The 15070-nt window shown below is 44.2% G+C and overlaps 1 long non-coding RNA gene across 1 annotated transcript in view; it reads left to right on the top strand.

Annotated features, from left to right (window-relative positions):
• Nucleotides 1-56: 56 nt before the first annotated feature.
• Nucleotides 57-15070, top strand: part of LOC134562014 (uncharacterized) — a 30673-nt gene continuing 15659 nt past the window's right edge. The window contains exons 1-2 of the long non-coding RNA XR_010083042.1: nucleotides 57-196; nucleotides 1933-2012. This is a non-coding gene — a long non-coding RNA (uncharacterized LOC134562014). The remainder of the gene's footprint in view (nucleotides 197-1932; nucleotides 2013-15070) is intronic.

Below are 15070 nucleotides of genomic sequence, written 5' to 3'. Positions count from 1 at the left end.
CGCCTCGCTCCGCCCTCAGGCGTGCCGCCGGCCTCACACAGGTCTGGGTGCCCTCGCTGGCCCTCGCTGCCTTTGGGCGTTCTTGCTTCCCTGGACTCCTGGATTCATCAAGCAGCTGGTCCAGCCTGTACGAGGCTCTTCCTCCTGGCCCGACCAAGCGCTGTTGCCGAGACCTGAGTCAATTTGGACATCCAGGGTAAAGTCACAAATCTCGTAGTTATAGTGTAAAGATTCAGACTGATCTGTATAAATGTCTTTGCAGCTTCAGGGCTGTGGACTGCAAGGAATCATAGAATCATCGAATGGTTTGGGTTGAAAGGGACTTTAAACATTATTTAGTTCCAGCCCCCCTGCCATGGTCTGGGACGTTTTTCACTAGAGCAGGTTGCTCATAGCTCCATCCAAGCTAGCCTTGAACACTTCCACATATGAGGCATCCACAACTTTAGACAACCTATTCCAGTGCCTCACCACCCTGACAGTAAAGGATTATTTACCTAATATCTAATCTAAACCCATGCTCCTTTGGTTTTAATCCATTCCTCCTTGTCCTGTCACTACCTGCTCTTGAAAAAAGTCTCTCTCAATCTTCAGGTACTGGAGGGCTGCAATTAGGTCACCCCTAAGCTGGTTTTTGTTTTTCCAGGCTGAACAAACACAATTTTCTCAGCCTTTCCTTGTAGGAGAGCTCCTCCATCCCCACAGCCATCTTGGTGGCCCTCCTTTGGGAGGAGGAGGTTGATGTCCTTCAAGGATTAGACAATCTTTAAAGATCCCTTCCAACTCAAGCTATTCTATGGCTCTATGAAAGAAGAGAACTGAGAACCCGTGGTTAAGGACCATCAACATAATGTGTAGGACTTCCACTTTGCAAAATGGTTTGTAAGAATGCAGTATTCAAAGCTACCCTCCACTTTGTGTTTGGTGTTTGAGTTTGGGTTAGCTCAGTCATATTTGGCCATCCTTCAGGAGACAGGCTTATCAGCTGGGTGCTAGATGCAATAGCCATGCTGATAAGCACCCAAAATGAATGTGGGTCAGAGGGGCTGGGATAAGCAGATACCATCCAAACGTGAATCCAGACCTGTCAATCAAAGTTTCTTCCTGAGACTGAATGTGGGAAGATCTGTCCCATCTTAATAGGGTCTGTATATTCAAATGTGAGCACTAAACACTCGTTTTTCTTAGCTTGGTGGCTTTGGATTTCATGAAGAGGAGCTGTGGTTGCTCATTAATAGGAAGGAGCCACATTTACACCAAGTTTCTATAGAGTCAACTCTGATTTTCCACAACAGCCTCCAACTCCACTAAAGGCCTCTTTTGTGTGAAATTGAATTGGTCCTGTACATATTTGTAGATTTGGGTGGAGAAATGATTACCAGAAAACACACCAAAGAGGAAAAGCATGTACTGACAAGGAGTGTGAAGGCTTCCCAAGGACTTCTACATTCCAGAGACCAGTAGTTCTACTGAATTTGCAAGAGCTGATAAAATCCAGGCACCGAGTCTGCTCACTCTGTGCAAGGGCACAAGGGAATATTGGGATCAACCCCTGGCTGTGTGACCACAGGGCAGCAGCTCCTACAGGCAAAGTCTGCAGGATTATGTGTGCACCCATTGAAATGAGTCACTTTGAGGGACTTCCTGAACACCTGCTTGGAAGGTCCTACTGCCAGCATGGCCCTCTACTGGGGTTATCCCTAAGAGGGAATAAGTGAATCTTTGTGTATTATCTGCTATTAATAGCAACAACTTCTTACAGTGAAAACCTTGAGTACTTCTGGCTGCCTCATCCTAAACTCTTGTTGCACAGCCACACATTTTTAAAGCAAATTAGGAAAATTAATCCCTTCTTTTCATCTTCTCCTCAAGATCCTCTGTCTTCCTTTTGATTTCTGCATAGACATCTGCTTTCTTTCTTTTTCTCTACAGTCCTTCTTAGAGCTGCAGTAGTCACTGATCCAACTAGAGGCTGGTCTGAAGACTCCCCCAGAAGTGTGAACCTTAGTAAGGTAAAAACAAAAAATTGTCAGTACTCTTAAATATTTCTGTTTGCCTCCACTGGCCTCACTCAGTCTTAGCCACCTCTACATCGCTAATCCACCCATTAGTTCTAGTGAAGTTTTCTGTCTGCTCTCAGGTTCCAGACCAGATTTTCCTCCCTTTTTCCTGGCTGACTGAATAGAGACATCAGCGGGCTCTTCCAACACCGTTTCTGTTTGTTTCTCACAGCTCTCTGCTAGTCTCCTACACAGCCAGTAGAGCTGTAGTAGTTCACCGTGTAGCAAAGGTTATTTCGGGTACTTTCTCTGAAGCAAATAGTAGGAGTGGCAGTCAGCATAAATGTTTAATAGGCCCTGAGAGCTAAGACTTTAAGATGAAGCTCCTTTTGAAGCTACATTTACAGCCTCTGCTCTCCCAGGCTTTGTATAATGAAAGCACCCCAGGCCACTGTGGTGTGGTTTTGGCATGTGCTGTAGTTCCCCCCAAGCACCTTGGATGGTTGTAAGCCTCAGAACCCCTTGACTCTCACTTCAAACACAGCCTTTGCCTCACCTTCTCTACCTTCTTAATTTCCTGTAAATCCAGAGCTCCGTGCAGGAGCATCTGGCTCTGATCTTTGATACCCTCCCTCAAACACAGCCCCTCCCTCATTTTTTTTTTTCTCTGCCAAATCAAGCATAAACACCCACAAATTTACTTTCATCCCGTTCCATGTGCCCGGAGTGGAAAATTACTTGGCTGTAAATCTGGTGTCCTTGCTTTACATACTCAACGTAGGTTAGAAGAAGGGTGCTCAGGAATGGGTTTGGTTCTCCAAGCTGCTTATAGGATTGAGTTGAAGAAAACATTCTTCCTACATGCTGAGTTTCTCTCAGAGCTGTGGTCTGGCTTTTCTTTGCTGCTGTCTGCTTGAGCAGGGATGGCAGTGGGGGCTGTTCTCCTTTAATTCATCCTTTGGGGCCAAAATGAAGTCCTAGGCTTCCTGAATTCCTCAAATAATGGGGAATATCTCCTATGGAGAATGGCCATTTCAGCAGAGGGAAGAAGGAAGCTGTACAGGCTGCTGAGCTTCAAAACCTGTGATTGACATTACCAAGGCTTCTGGGGACGGGTCCAGTCTTTCTCATAAGAAGCCACACAGCTTCTGGAGAGTCAGGATTGTTTCCTGTTGGTGAGATCCTTGTGGAGCTTCTTTTCCCCTTGGCTCTGAGCTGTGTCTCAGAACATACAGCCCTGTGGAGGAGTCGGACTGTGGCTGTCAGGATTCAGGGCTGGCCACAGCTGCAGTACATGGCTTGGGGATGTTTGGTATTGAATATTCAATTATTTTATGCAAAGGAGGGGAATTATAAAAGTGTTACATCAACTGGAGCACTGCAGAGAAGTGTAGCGCCAGAATAGGACACTCAGTAAGGGTTGGGGTCATGAATGAAGGCTCAGACTAAGACTCTGCAGGCTCTGCACAACCTCAGGGTTGGACTGGGCAAAACAATGCTGGAGACCCCAGAGTTTGGTTTTGATGAAACCCCATCAGAGTGTGCCAGTGAAGAAGGCAGTAACCCAGCCCTCAGCCCAGCCTGAGGATTTGTCAAGGCAAAGGGAACAATGGAGCTTCCAAGAAACAGTGGGACAGGCATCTGTAGCTCAAGCCCAAGGTCAAAGTTTAAGTAGTTGTGCATGCTGTGTGAGCATCACAAACCAACTACATCTGGTGCTTGGGAGAAGATGCAAGAACTGCAGTGGTTTCATCCCTTGGGGGATTTGTACATGCCTGAGGATTCCTGTGCTCATGACAGCGATGACAGTGTCATAAAATTTTTTTCATATTGGCAGCAGAGCGTAGCAGCCCCAAAGAGGAAGAAGGACACCTATTTAGTGGGAATTGAGAATGTAAATACACTTATAGACATTGGGCCAGGAATATATCTAAGGCTTTTTATTTGTACCCCTTAAAAACAGTACAGATAAATCCAACTTTCTTGGAGGAGTTAAGAAAACCTAGGACTCCTGCACAGAAGGATGAACTGAGTTCTGGTTCCTCCTGAGGACACAGCACTTGTCACTACCAGTGTCATTGCTGCAGCTACTCTTTTTCCTGAAGGCCACCATCACTGGAGAATTCTTAGATGTTTGTGACTCCACAGACATTGAGTCACTGGAGCTGTTAAATTATCAAAGCATGGAAATGTAATTTGTGAGCGTGTTGTGAACTGAGGGACTGAAGGCACCAATACCCCTGCACAAAGCAAAAACTGGAAAAGGCAAATTTGTAGTGGTGGAACATGGGGGGGATGTTTGGAAAGTAAAAAGCCCTTTGTCTCATCAAGAGGATGTATTCAATATTTGTACCCTTTGCTTTTGCATTTGAGTCACAGGACATCACCACAAGCTGAAATTGAGCACATTCCTATAGAAAAAGCCTTGGCATTAGGCCATGGCTGTAAAGACTTTTAAAAATCTGTTTGAGAGGCCATGTTAACTAAAACTGATCATAAATCACTTTTTGCCATTGCCAGTGGGGATCTGGCAAACACCTTCCTGCAAACAGAACGTCTCTTTCTTTAGCTACAGTTGTATAACTTGCAAATTGAATGCGAACCTGAGAAAGATTTAGTAGTTGCAGGCACACTCTCTAGAGCCTTTGACAAGAATTCTGTGGAACAAAGTCCCAGGCTAGATTATGGATATGTCAGTTGGGGGAAACAAAACAGAAAAACCCAGCCTTGTCGGTTTTAAAACGAAATGCAGAATTTTATTGCTGGTGGTTTGCTGAGGACGAGACACTGCAGGATGTAATTAAGGTTCTACTAGAAAATGATTTGCACAGCTTATTCTGTCCCTGTTTCAGTTTGAAACGATTTAGATACCACTTCTCTGAGGCATGAAGAAAACTGATCCTTGAAGTGTTGCAGGAAAATAAAGACACAGAAAGCCATTTAGAGCCTGAAGGCAGCGTGAGACATCTCTGCCTCCCTCAATAGTCAGAAATACAAGTGATGTGAAATGGAGGAGTGTGTGCTGGTGGAAAACACTCACCCTCTGGAAGGAAGTTAGGGAAGCAGGCTGGCATCAGCTTGATGTGGGAATCCTGAGCAGCCATTTTCATATTGCAGGGTAGCCTCTGAGGGCAGACACTACAGCTTTGTAAGGGAGCAGGTCACTGGTATCTCTTAATAGAGGATTGCATATTCATAACAAGATGTTTGTCAATGGGCTGCGGGTCAGTGCAACCTTATGTGTATCCCAGCTAATCCCTGGTGCCTAAACTTAGCAGAGCAGTGGAAAGCGATGCCAAAACTCTGCCAGCAAGGGGGCAGTGTCAATCTGTTGCACTCCTGGCACTACTCAGTTGCAGTGGATTGTCACATCTGTGCTAGCAGAAACTGATGTGGTAGTGAGGGTGGGTTTGTTGAGATAAGCAAATAAGAAAAGTGGAACAAAAACATGGTGTGATTTTGTAGCCTGAGACTGGCAGTGTTTCACAAGTGATAGAGGTGTACAGTAACAGGGAGACTCAACAACTGAAGATGGGGTGTGCTTCTGTGGGGGCCTTGTGGTCATGTGAAGGGGGCTGTTGTAGGCAGTGCATGCTGTGGAGGAATTGATTCACATTTCCCAAACTGCACAGGCCAGTGGGAGAGTGTAAATTGCTGCCTTCCATGCTGGTGGTGTCGGCTTAGAGTGGCTGTAGGCTGGAAAAGTAAGCAGCTTTTTAGTGGGCTTTTTGCTGACCATGGGATGGGTTCTCCAGAGGACATGGGTTAGAACACGGGACATCTGTGGCAGCAGGACATTTCTCAGGGGAACAGACACCTTCTGTGTACTTGTGGTGTCTATTAGCTGGGTGTAGTTGAACCTGTGTCCCTAGGGAAGCTTTGGGAATCTGTACCTCCTGAAGACCATCATTGCTGGAGAATTCCTGGATGTTTGTGACTCCACAGACATTAAGTCACTGAAGTTGTTAAATCGTTGGAGCATGGAACTGTAATTGTGAGCATCTTTGTTACAACTTTTTTTGCAGAGCTGCACAAAATTCTTGCTTTTCTCTGTCCTAGCATTGCTTGAATGTAATAGAATTTCCTTCTGCTAATAAACTGAGGCATTAAGTTTCTAATTTAGGGATGGGATAAAATGAGTTGTGCTGTGATTTCTAATCACGGGAGAACTCTTCTAAATGTGCACACATTCAGTGTTTGTCATATAAAAATGGTTCCTTAACAATGCCCATTGCAGCTAATTTGTAACTACACAGTGTAAACATTGATTTCTAAAGTTTTTTAATAGATCCCCAAGCTACTTAATTATCACTTACTGACCCTTGTTTTCTAATGGTGATTAGTTTAGTTTCCTCAAACTTTATAAGAGCTGAGTCTCAAGTGGCAGTAACATGGACAATTTCTTACTCCATATTTAATAGGATAGAGGGTCTCCAAAGCATTACTAGATCATGTCTTCCCAGAATTAGGCTTTACCTTCACAGTGGTAGCCCTCTGAGCTGGACATTTTGAATGTTCTATCTGGTTCAGCTAAAGCTTATATTAAAGTCAGGGAGAAGCAAATTCAAACCAAAACTCCGGGATTTAAAATAACGTGGTTTAAAAAAAAAAAACACCAAGTCATTTTTATAGTAGGTTTCTTTTGGGTCTAGCACAGTTTTTGGTCTTTAAACCTGTTGGACTCTTCAGCACTCATGTCTATATGAGCTGAAGAAAGAGACCAACCTGGTTTCTGAGAACAATTTGCCATAAAGAAAGTGTGTAGGCTAACTCAATCCCTATGGCAGTTTCACTGAATTGAACAGTTAGCAGAGCTGAACTTCTCTTTTACACTTATTCTTCCACTGCATTCTGCATCCCCCTACACTCTTTAAATGACATAGGCTGTAAGGCCAAGGGAAAAGCTGCTTTTGACTGCCTTGAGGTAGAAAACTGGAGAAAGACTTTTGCTGATCAGAGAGCAGAGCTTCTGGATGAGACTTCCAAAAGCAGAAGTTGGTTTTCTTGTCACCTCCTATCATCAGAGAACTGGCTCTGTTTTAAAAGGAATACAAGTTCAGAGACCTACCAGCCTGAAACAAGCAGTGAACCTTTTCTTCTTATCAAATATGATACCACTGAAAAGTCAGAAAATAGGACTGAAGGGTGCACTGGGACATCTTCTAGTCCATTCCTCTATCCAATAGCATGGGTACCTCTGTCTGCCATTCTTTGCCCTTTTCTAAAAGACATGCAGTGATGGAGCCTGCTCAGACTTGTAGTTTTGGATTCATTTTGGGCTTGCTCTCCTTGTGAGCTCAAGTCCTGCCTTCCAGTGCTGACACTGTGACTCCAGTGTAGCCAGTCCTACCCCTGTCTACTACATTTGGAAAGCTGATTTTTCCTAAGCAACCATAGAATTTTACATGTCTTTTTTGAATTCCATCCTTTTTTTTCTTCCCAGACTTTCTCAGATAATCAAAGATGTTTTGAATAGTAAGTCTGTTTTCCAGCATATTTGCGGCCTCTCCCAACAAGGTGGCATCTAAAAGTTTAATAAGCTCAGCCTCTGTTTCTTCATTCTTGTCATTAATGAAAACACTGAATAATACAAGGTCTGAGAGAGAATCTTGCTTGATACATCTTTCCTGTTTGATGGAGAAGGAGCAGCAACTTCCCTGGATATGAAATTTTCCTCTCCTCCAACTGACAGTCAAGAACAATAACTTCTGCATATTGTGAAACATTCCAAGTTTCAAATCTTTTACTTGCTAAGAAAAGTCTCCAAAGGCTGGGCATGCACAGAATGCCTAAGAGCAGAATTTATTCATAGATTATAGAGGATCTGTGCTCTAGTCATAAAATCCAAAGACATTTAAAGGGAGATGATCTGCTCAAGGAAATTCTTTAAGTATTTATGGTACCTGCTAGACACCTAGCCGGACAAGACACTTCCTGGGCTAAAAGCTGGAGTGTTACAGAAACAGTCTCAGCAGATTGTTGAAGAGGAGGGAAAAAAACCAACAACAACCCACAAAACCGTGGATTTAACCCTTTGGAACAGGCATTACCTCTATAGAACACTTGGAAATTCCTTGAAGGTTTTATTACTTTGAAAAAAGCTTTCATGGTTTGGTGCTTTTGACTTTTGGGTTGCACAGTGAGCTCGTGCTGGTGGCACAGTGATCTGCACGTAGTTAAGTCCTTCTCAGACATGCTTCTAAGGGTGCTCAGACATTTAAATGGCCAACAGGAGGGCTTGAATTTTTCAAGATAGAGATGCCTTGCACCTTCCAGATTTAAGCCAGCCTTCAACTGTTCGGTATCAGGATGACACTCTGTAGAAAGCAGATTATCCCAAATGGTTCTGCTGCAGTTTAAAGGGACCTAAACAACTTGGAAAAATGGGCCAGTGGGAATCTCATGAAGTTCTACAAAGTGAAATGCCAATCTCTGTCTCTGGGCAGGAATAACCCCAAGCCACCAGAACAGGCCAGGGACTTAGAGGCTGGAAAGCAGCTTTGCCAAGAAGGACCCATGGGTCCTGGTGAACACCAAGCTGAACACAAGCCAGCAGTATGTGCCCTTGTGGCAAAGAAAACCAACATCCTGGAAAAACATCACCAGCAGGTCAAGGGAGGTAGCCCTTCCCCTCTGCTCAGCACTGGTGAGGCACGTCTGGAGTGATGCCCAGCCCTGAGCTCCTCAGTACAAACCATACGTGGGCTACTGGAACAGTTCCAGCAGAGGACAGGAAAAAAGTGACAGGCTTGGAGCTGAAGATTTACTTCTTACATGGGGAAGGGCTGAGAGGGCTGGGACTGTCCAGACTGGAGATGGGTGTGATCAAATGCCTGATGGAAAGAAGACAGAGACAGACTCTTCTCCGCGGTATATAGTGAAACAAAAAGAGGTGCCAGGCACAAGGTGAAACACAAAAAGTTTTACCTGAATAGCACTTGTTTTTTGTTTTTTTTTTTTGTTTTTTGTTTTTTGTTTTTTTGTTTTGTTTTGGTTTTGGTTTTTTTTGGTTTTTGTTTTGTTTTGTTTTGTTTTGTTTTTTGTTTTTTGTTTTTTGTTTTTTGTTTACTGTGACGATGGGTTGAATACTGGAACACGTTGTCCAGGAGGTTACCAAGTCTCTGCTCATGAAGATATTAAAGATCTGACTGGTTACAGGCCTAAGCAAGCCGCTCTAATTGAAGGATCTTTGACCAGGGTTCTTCAGAACCAGGCAATTTTCAGAGGTCCCTTCCCATCTCAATGATTTTGTGTGTCTTGGGGACACTCTTACATATTCCTCTTGAGCATCCATGTGTGGCATCAACAGAAATGGGGCACTGACCTGAGCCCCAGTTTGCACAGAAGTCTAAAGAAGGGAATTCGCATTTTGATGTAAGGGAATGAGAGAAAAGTCTCAGTTCTTTGTGTCTCTCACACTTAGCAGAGACACATTGGTGTGTGCCAACTGATGCCAAATTTGCATTTTACACATAACTGACTCTGGAAAGGCAAAAGGAAGCAGTGAAGAAAGCCCTGTGTGATGTAAGTGCACACCTTTCCATGTGTACAAGTCCAGATCCACGATCAAGAAACCTCTCACTCCATTAGACACTTCATCCTCCATTATCATAGTTAGTGTTTTCCTACCGTTATGTTTTTAATTACAGGTATAGATGGATATGTAAATCATCCCCCATCTGAACTAATGAAGAAGCAATTTCATTTCTTTCCCATAGTGGGAGAGGATCCTGATGGAGCCACGGCCTTGACACAAGGTACCATTGGTTCAAATGACCTTTTTGTAAAATATGTGATAGGGAGCTGTGGAGCTGCCACCTGAAAGGTCCATGGGAAGAGCTGGGAGTATTGCCCAGAGAGGAACAAGAGCTTGCTCCAGAGGCAGACTCCAATTTCTGTACAGAGAAACCACATTCTCTGTGCATTTCTACAGTGTGTAGGGAAATGGGGCTGGAACAGAAGACAGGCTATGTGTCAAGGAAAGATTTGCTGCTGCAACCGATGTCTTCTCCACATTGAAACAACCCAGCAAAGCCTGGAAAGCTGGGCAGGGAGCAAACAGCATACAGGATTGTATGCAAGGTGTATTAACAGTGTATATTTCTCTCAGCTTCTCAGGTAGAATATTTTGTGCTCTGTCTCTTATTTCAGCATTCTTTTTCCCCAAGTTGTACAGTCTTGATGTGCACTGCAGTGACACCTCTGTGGATATAGTCTGTCCAATAGGCCCTGATGCGCAGTTAATGCTGCTTTCTGAAGGCATCTATAGGATCCTGAGAAAGAAATAATTCTTCAGTGCACAAGTAGGTCAGAGGGCATTATCTACTGCTCCAGCACAAGATTCCTCTCCTACTGTGGGGTGCAGAACCAAGTGCTTCTACTTCAGATTGTTTTTAGTGAAGAGCTGCTTGGGTTACCTGTAACAAAAGAAGGCAAACACTGCAAAAGGGCCATTTTAATGTGTACCTAAACTCTGATTGGTATTTCCACACCACTCCTCTATATCACAGAGCAGCAGTGGTCCAACCTTTCTACACTGACACGCAAAAATTCTGCAATGAATTTGAGGGGGGGCCTATTACTGGAATGCATCTGGTGCTGTGTGGGGGAGAGCAGCAGAAGAGGCCATCGTATCACTGCATCTGGATGCCACAGAAAGTTCCTGTTGTCAACAGCTGCCCTCTGTAAGCAGGTGGTTTGGACTGGAGCTGCAAATGATGCTGCTATCAACATGTTCTGGCTGCAGAGGCATCAGCCCCTGAGAGCCACCTTCTGTGCAGCCGAACTGGCTTTCTCTGAGGGCATCCCCAACAGAATCGAAGATGCAGTGAGCAGCAGCTGTCTGCCACTGTGACACACAGACAGCTCTGTCATGTACTCTCTCCCTGGCACAGCTGGCTGCTGAGCTCTCCAAATCCCAGCCCTGCCATCCCCATAGGACCTCTGCAGTAAAATAAAATGGCCTGCAGGTCTAGGGTGAGGCTGCTGGAGCATCTATTATCCCAGAACTGAGACTCCAGGAAGAAGGAAGAATTTCTCCTTCCCAGAACAGTGTTTCTAATTAGTTTTAGTTTCAGGCAAATAATTTTTGGATGAACTGGCATCCTTCAGCAGGACGATAATACTTAAATGTACTCCTTTTGGGGCCCTGTGCCTTGTGCATTAGTTTCTGCTGCCTTGAAAGAAGAGTTGTCTGTATTTACAGGTTTTCTACACAACATATCCACATGGAGTAGCATACACTGAAACTTTAAAATGTGCCAGACCCCCTGTTAGCTAATTTTTTGGTTTGGTTTGGTTTTTTTACCTTTAAGCCATAGGGTGTTTCTGATTTGCTCTTCACTGTGCCCTCTTTGAAAGGGGGAAGTGTTGTCTTGCAGCCTCGGGCAAGATAGGGTGTGCTATTCCTCTCACCAGCTCTGAGGTTCAGTGCCAGCAGCGGTGTGCTTTACCTTGCTCTCCCCTCCTATCCTTTCTCCCCTCCCGAGGAGCAGGGAGGAAATGCTGCCCCTGTCATTAAGCTGTATCCATCCAGGGGCTCCTGCCTCGGTCTCCAGCAGAAGTGGAAGCAGCCCCTGCTGCTGGAGCATCTTCAGCTGCAGCCCCGCTGAGGTGCCCCTCCTGCTGCTGGAGTGTAAATCCCCAGCAGCTCTTTTAACCACCCTTCTCATGCTACTTGAAAAATAACTTTCTCTTGTCATTAACGCTGATCTATAGCCGCATTAATGTGTGAAATCACTGGGTGTGAAAATAGTGTACTAACCACTACTTAATGTAATATTACCACAGTAATGTCTCTAAAAATATCTTGTCCACTTGATTGCTTTCATTGTGAACTAGAGATAATGTACCACTTACAGCTGATGATTAAAATTCATAAAGCTTTGGTTCTTAATTACAGCAACTTGCAATCAAAGTGAAATGTCAGATCCTGAATGTTGTTTATCTGTATACAAATTCTCAAAACCAAGAAAATACAAGGATCGTCTACACAACAAAGCTGAGCTGCTTTGCTTTAAGGTTAAGTAAAATAAATACACATGTGAGTATATATTGAGAAAGGCTGGAATCAGTGAGCATGAGGTCTTTGACAAGGAAGGACTCACCTCGTAGGAAATGCACATCTTTGGAAAATATGTTGATGAAGATGGAAATGTAAACTTCCTAGAAGACTGTTGTGGATGGATGGAAGTAACTGTTTGATGTGCTGCGAATAGAAATTTTGCAAGTCAGGCTCAAGGTTAAACCAAAGATGCAGATATCTAAAATGCAGAAATGGATTCCCACTGCCACTGGGAATTACCGTGGTGCCTGGCAGGAGAGGACAGTGTCCTTGGTTTCCAGTGTCAAAATGACCTAACTATAATCATGCTCCTGGTCAGCAGTGGCACTGCATGACAAAAATACTTTCTTTTGGGTGCCCTTAGCACTGCATTTCCAGAGATATGGTAATTTTTTTCCAGTAAATGCTAAGCCCTGAGGGTTTGCAGTGCTGTGAGATGTATCTTACCCTAAATTTACTAACACAAGCCCTAACTCCATGTCAGCATAGCTCCCTCTCCCTCCTTTTTTTTTTTTTTTTTTTTTTTTTTTTTTCCTGGTATGTGAGATACAGGCATAGCTGAGTGTAGGAACTACAGTTCTCTTCCATTTATAGTCCTACTGGCATTCCCCATTTGTTGCATCTGTCTTGTGCCAGTCTGGAAAAATCCAAACCAGAGGGAGCCAATTTGTTATCATTTTCCAACATCATTAAAACAAAATAACATGAAAACAATAGGATCACTTCCTTACCAAATCTGAGTAGCTCCATTTCATTCTTCTGATACAATGTCAGTTTGAAGGAGACCTGAACCTTTATTTGTAAACTTCTTTAGAAAAGCTTTTTTTTTTCCACAGGGTATTCTCACTGTCTCCACACTGATTATTTTTTGCCAGTAGATTAAAGACAAAAAAAATCTTTGCATAAAGGGGAAATCAAAGCTTGACAATGATACTCATTTTCTGAGGGTTTCCACGCCACATCTCCCTTTGGCTGTTACTCTTCCTGGCAGTTTTGGGAACTTTGCAGGGACACTGGTGAGGAAAACACTCTGTTTTAGAGCTGCCCCAGTGTACCCAGGTGTTATTATATTGTATTGTATTGTTTGTTCCATAGGCACTTGCTGTTTGCATACCTCTGTTCCAGCTGCACTGGTGAATGTTCAAAAAATACTCTCATTCCTCCTCTTGACATTCCAGACAGAAAACTAGCAGGGAATTTGATGCAAAGGTCCTGTTCATCTTTTAGGTTGCAGATAACTTGGCCCCCCACATCTCAAGCAACTAGTTTGCAATACATTATTTTCTGCAAAATCTGTAAGACCCATCCTTTCTACTGCCAGTGCCTAGCAGTTTATGTCAAAAAAATACAGCATCTGTATGTACCCTTTAGTCAGCTTCCAGAGCTCCTAGTCTTCTCCCAGAGCCTCCACGAGCTCATTTGCAGGTATCTCAGGTATCCCTTCTGTGGCACTGTATTTCTCTCAGCTTACATTTCAGTCCCACTCTTGGGACTGTTCATGGTCCCTGGGAGATTTAGGTGCTCCTCTAGGGAGATCACAGCTGCAGTGAGGATGTGAAAGGAGATGTCCTCAGCTAAACTGTGTCTGTGTGGAGCACAGAGGTACAGATAAATGCCCCAATTTTCACGGTACACTTGCAGCAGGCAGAATGTGGCACAGCAGTGCAGAGACAGGTAACCAGGAGCTGCCTGGCTTGGGGGAGGAATCCAGGATGTTCTGAGCAGTCCAAGCCCACTGAGGAACGTGTCCTCTAGAGGCAATGTCTGACAGTTATCCCACTCGCACAAAACACCACATGGTGGGAAATTTAATGTGAGCACAGTGGGCTTGGTTTGCATTTCGCCTATTGCCTCCTCACACTTCCCAAATGGTGCAAAAAGGTCCAGGCATCAAAGGGAAGGCAGCCCCTGGCAGTCATGCCCCGTGCCACTGGAAATCCTGCAGGTTCCTGCTGCCATATGCTGCAGGTTGCTCAGGGAGGGAAGGCTCTCTTATGCCTCTCAGGTTAGCCTTTTATTCCTTGTAACAAGTTCGGGTCTGGTGATGACAGCTTTGCTCCTTAAGGGTGAGACAGTTAATTTAGATTGGGCACCTGTTGCTTCCTTGTCCTCTCTGGCTGAGGATACATCTCCTCTAAATACCGTATCTGTTAACTACTCCATGAGCAAGAAATCAGATGTGCAAAGGAGGCGAAGAGGTACAACATGTAAAAAACATGTCCTCCCACTCTCCCTTTTCCACAGGATAGGCGGTGTTTGACTTCGCACTCGAGGAAGCAGCTGAGAAATCCTTCAGATGGTTAAACATTTCAAATGGTTTGGATGGCTAAATGTCCTAGATTTTTAAAATTTCACAGAAGTACTTGAGTTACAAAGTAGACCATGAAATGTTTATGGAGATGTTCTTACCCTCCCGCTACTGACAGCGGAACAAATAATGGAGTAAGGAATGGGAGGTGGGAAATCTAGGGTAACAGGCTAGTAAACGAGTGATGGTAGGTTTCAAAATTAATTTCTTATCCTTATAAAGGAAAGGCTATACTTGTCCAGTTTTAGTTTCCCTTGTTTCAGAGAATATTTAGTTTCTGTGAAAATTTGTCCTTTTGATTTAATAGCATGTACATTTCGAGTGAAGCTTTCTCTCTCAGAGGGCTGCGGTTCGGGTGACCCTGGGCTGAGGCTTGGACTAATCAAGGGTCACCAGGGATCCAAAAGGGAATATTGCCAGTGCTGGTAAATTACCATTTACTAAGAGGCAAATGTGTATTCTGGAAATAGAGCTTCTCATTCAGCAGCATGAAGTGAGCGATTTTTCTTTCACTCTGCAGTGAATATGATGTTGGTGAAAGGTCCTGGCCTGGGCACCCTGGGAATTGAGCCCTGTGTAAGCCCTCAGCAGAGAGGCAAAGGATCCTGGCTACAGGCTGCTCTTCTCATCCGGTTTCAATGATGGAAGAGGAAACTGAGTTTATACAAAACCTAGCCCAACCCCCAGAAAGGTCTCGCT

This window comes from Prinia subflava, chromosome 25 (assembly GCF_021018805.1).
Source record: "Prinia subflava isolate CZ2003 ecotype Zambia chromosome 25, Cam_Psub_1.2, whole genome shotgun sequence".
Lineage (NCBI taxonomy): Eukaryota > Metazoa > Chordata > Aves > Passeriformes > Cisticolidae > Prinia > Prinia subflava.
This window is presented reverse-complemented; position numbering and strand designations above follow the sequence as displayed.